The sequence below is a fragment of the Nicotiana sylvestris genome, chromosome 6 (genome assembly GCF_000393655.2).
Source record: "Nicotiana sylvestris chromosome 6, ASM39365v2, whole genome shotgun sequence".
NCBI lineage: Eukaryota > Viridiplantae > Streptophyta > Magnoliopsida > Solanales > Solanaceae > Nicotiana > Nicotiana sylvestris.
In genome coordinates this window covers 152,591,573-152,596,417 of record NC_091062.1, presented here as the reverse complement: position 1 = coordinate 152,596,417, position 4,845 = coordinate 152,591,573, and the positions used below count along the sequence as shown (strand labels likewise).

The following is a 4,845-nucleotide window of genomic DNA, read 5'->3' as shown; positions in this document are numbered from 1 at the left end:
CTTTTTCAAAAGTACTTTTGGTGAAGAGCAGTTTGTGTTTGACTAATTACTTTGAAAAGTACTTCTGAGCAGTAATTAGTGTTTGACCAAGCTTTTAAAAACGGCTTCTAAGTGTATTTTCTCAAAAGTGCTTTTCAAAAAATTGCTTTTGGAGAGAAGCTATTTTTTTTTGTTTTTCCAAAACTGCTTCTGCTTCTACTTAAAAACACTTTTTTTTCTTCTAAAAACTTGGCCAAACACTTCAACTTTGAGAAAAAAATACATTTATTCGGAAAAAAAATGTTTTTGGCTTCGGAGAAGCTTACCAAACGGGCTTTGAATCTTGCTCAGTTACTAGTACTTGTTATTGTGGCATCAGTCGAAGTTTCAACTTCTTTTTGTGACGTCTTATTAACTGGTAACTTGAGTACTAGGTGGATAAATAATAGTACTAGCAGAATATCCAAAACCTTTAAGATCAAGTTTCAATCTGTTTTTTTTTTTCTTATTTTATTCCCTGAGGGCTGAGACATTATTTATAACATACGAAAGTAAGTTCGGAAATTGGTCAAAAGTAATTTAACTAACATGTAATATTGTGTAAGAACAGCATTTTTAGTCATCGAGCATTGATTTGATATCCCATTTCTTTAAGAATTAAGCACGACACAATCCCCACAAGTGTATAGTGTATATCAAACTCTGCAGCAAATGGATATAAATACATAAACCAAGCCTAAATTTAGCAGATGAAGAATTGTGTGTAGTCCGTGGTGGGACCATATTTCACAAATATCAAGCAACACATCAGAATTCTTCATCGTCTCTATGATCTGTGCCAACCAAATATAAATCTTTCTTTTTCACTGCAGTTAATCTCTGTGCTTCAGTCATATTAAATTTTGTGGATTAGTTCCATATGGGAGTTTCCATTCAAAGTGGTAAAGTAAGTGCGCTAGTGGAAGTCCAACATTAATTAAACCAAATAGCATTCCTAGACAAATCCTTTCTTCTTGTACCAAATAGAATAAACTCAAAGTGATTTCCCATAAAGTCGATAGAAAGAGTTCTCAAATCTCTTTGGTATAAAACTTCCAGGATCATTCCAACTTCCGGGATATCTCCCAAGTTACCATATAGTGACCAGTACTTTAGTCTTAAGGTATGGTGTATCCATCAATATCTGTTTGCTCGCTACCTTCCCTAGGCCCTAGAGGAAAGGGAGGGTATAGCCTTAATGTATATGTCAACTTTTCAAGATCTTCTTCTATCATAATTTTTCTTTCCCTCAAAAACTTTTCTCACTTCTTTTTGGTTTCTCATCCGGTGTTCGATATCCGCATTGAAGCCCGACTAATTCGGATTCGCACCGCGTAGGGCCTCATTCAGGGGAAGCGCTCCCTACCAAGGATTTTTTCATACCCAAAGCTTGAACCCAAAACCTCCGATTAAGAGAATAGCAGTCCCATCCACTGCACCACATCATTTGGCGGTGAAAACTTTTCTCACTTCACTTTGAGCCTTGGTCATAACATTTGGGTTCTTCGTCATTTCTGGCAATGCCCAAATAATAGTTGACACTGAGGTATCAATTCCACCAATAACGATGTCCTATGTCAACAAACAAACAAATGAAGTCAATAAATTTTTTTGTAAGGTAAAAAATATGTAACTCAATAGAATTTTAGTTTTTTCTTTTAATAGGTTATAGAATTTTAATTACTAAATCCTTTTAAGGAGAAATCTTAAAAGGCGTCTAGAGTTATAAACCTCCAATTTGAGAATCCCTGCACTTGAACCTTTGATTTAGCTACATACATTTGTGATTTGACTACTGATTATCTTTGCATTTCTTATGTTAAGCTTGGAAGGATAAAACAGTTAGCCTGTAAGAATTGTATTGGACAATTAATTACTCCAACACTTAATGTATACATCAAAACGAGATCAGCAAAGATGTAAGCATCTTCTATACAGACTCTAAAATTAGCGTGAGAAAGACTCAAGTAAATTGATGCAAACTTACAAAGAGCACTGCCTTTACGTTGTCATATGTGATTGGGTATTGAAGTTGAGCGTTCTCCTTAATTCTTAGGAAAACATCAACCAAATGTTCATCATTTCCTTTGTTCCCAGCTGATTTATTTTCAGTATGCTCATTTAAGATATCCTCCATAATTTCATCAACTTTCTGATGTGCATTCACCAATTTAGATCTCACAGCACTCATTCTTTGTAACTTCCAAGAAGAGAACAAATCAGCCACATCAAATCCTCCTGCAGTCCCGCTAATTCGAGTATTTCCTTTAATATTATTATAAACTCGTCTTGATCTTTGGATATTAGTCCGAACGCAGATCTATAAGTGACAGAGCTCGTAAACCAAAATATTTTTTCTGTTATGTTTGCTGCAGAACCGGTGATGGAACGAATTGATGAAATGAGACTTGAAAGCTCATCTTGTCGTATCGCACTAAAGGACTTGACGATCTTTGCACTAGGAAGTTCTGCTATACAAATTTTGGTATTATTTTATTCCATTTAAGAGGTGGAATAAATAATCCCAAAAAAAGTTATACTTGCGGGGGTCATTTGGTTGGTAAACAAGTTATCACAGGATTAATTATTCCCGAATTAGTTATTCCCAAATTGTTATCCCACTCTCGCATTGGGATAAAAATAACACTACAATTACAGCATAACTAATCTCGGAATTAGTCATACGATGATTTTATCGCAACCAAAAGTGGGATAAACTCATGTCAAAGTTAATCCCGGGATTAATTATCCCTTATCCCTTGTACCTGTTAGGGATATAGTAGATATGCCCTAGATCCAATCTCATATTTGATGATTTGAACATATTTTTGTGAACGTTATTTGATATAAAAATATATGGCATTCTTTTATCATAGTTATTATTAATTGTTTGATTAATTTGATAAGGTCCTTGATTAAATTTTGAGATTTGTCATCGTGATAGAGATCATGATAATGAGAGCAAAGTCTCTTACAATTTAATCTAAATTCGTTCTTGATCGTAGGATTATTAATTTGAACATTAGTTATCCGGTTAGATCAATATTTATGTGATTGTCTTTATGGGATAAAGATGAGTTGATCTCATTAACTAAATCATATAGATAGATGATGCATATAGAGATATGATTATTGAACCGACTCATTGGATAATTCCTAATGGTTAGAGTTACCATAAACTGTCAATAGGATATTCTCTTGAAGAATGTGATGTAAGAGTTTCCTTTGACCTGAGATCGTCATAGTAATTGCCAAGTTATTTGTTGTGCTTTAATACCAGACACCTATGGCCCTAGCGCGATAGTTGAAAGGATATTGGGTACGATTAAATACTTTTTGAATTAGTGATTGATCAAGATAGAATCTGTCAACTCTTGGTAATGAGTTTAAGCTCCATGTTGTCATGAATTATAAACGATCAAATTAAGACCTTGGCTAGGGCAATTGAATGAAAGAAGAAAAGAGTTTCTTAGGTCATTCAATGGTCGAATATATTTGACATGAACACATAGTTGGTCGCCTATTAGGATTTAACAATTAAACCATATCCTAGGGTGACCCAGAGCTATAAGGACAGAAGGAATTACTACTTATTCTTCTACTAGTACTTGAGAGTAAATTGTATACTTCAAGCTATCCGGTCGTTAAGGAGTGTTGCTAGACGCCACCCTTGATTAGTATATTAATATGATTAATTTACTACCAGCTTAGTATTGAACCTACGGGGTCGCACACTAACGAGTGTTCTAATCTTTGCTAAAGGATTAATTACTTTATTATTTGTTAATTAAATTAAAGAATTTAATTAGTCAAATAAATTTAGTTAGTTAGTCCAAATGAAATATTATAATATTCTTTGCTAGCACATATGATATAATTAATATTGTGAACAGATTGAAGTTTTCTATTTTTGGAATAGAAAATTAAATTATATCTCTTGGTTGAAAAATATATATATATATATATATATATATATATATATATATATATATATATATATATATATGTGTGTGTGTGTGTGTGTGTGTGTGTGTGTGTGTGTGTGTGTGCGCGCGCGTGTGTGTGTGATATATATATATTTGATCAATCCAATTAAGAATTGGATTGACGTGAAAGTCAAAGTCGGTTATTTCATCCCCATAAGAATGGGATTAATAATTTTAATATAAATTATTACTTGAAGTCCAATTTAGAATTGGACAATATCTTCATGTCAAAGTCCATAAAGGACGTGTAAGCTATCAGAATCCCATGAGTAATGGAATTAGTATTTTCCTATATAATGTAAACGTCCAATTTAGAATTTGTTTTTTTTTCCGATTCCTTTTCTTTAACCTAAGGAAAAACAGTTGAGGTTTACGTATATATATATATATATAGCTAAAGCAACGTGACCAACACAACTTCTTGGAGAAGCCGAAAAACCAACAGAGATATCGAAAGAGTCAAGTCTTGACAAGAAAATTTAGTTTCTTGGTCTTTCACGTTGGCTACGGTTTTTTAGAAGAACTTTAGCACAATAGCTTATTCAATTTGTTTGCGGGTTTTGTTGATCAAAGAGTTGATAGCAAGGATCAGTCTCGGTGTGGATACACATAGAGTCTTCGCACTATCGAAGAATTTTTGAAACGGGACTCTCTTCACCAGGTACGTCTCAGATTTGATCTTTGACATGTAAATAAATTTTAAACACGAAAAGATCTGCCTAGGATTGTTATTGTCTTCCGCTGCGTGTTACGAACGCCTATATGCAATCCTTCAGTGGTATTAGAGCCGTAGTTTATTGTGTCTAAAATTTATTTACGAAATATTTTAATATTATATTTG

General features: G+C 33.4%; 1 pseudogene; it reads right to left on the bottom strand.

Moving 5' to 3' along the window:
• Positions 1-869: 869 nt before the first annotated feature.
• On the bottom strand, positions 870-2,571 carry LOC104246268 (premnaspirodiene oxygenase-like; annotated as a pseudogene).
• Positions 2,572-4,845: the final 2,274 nt, after the last annotated feature.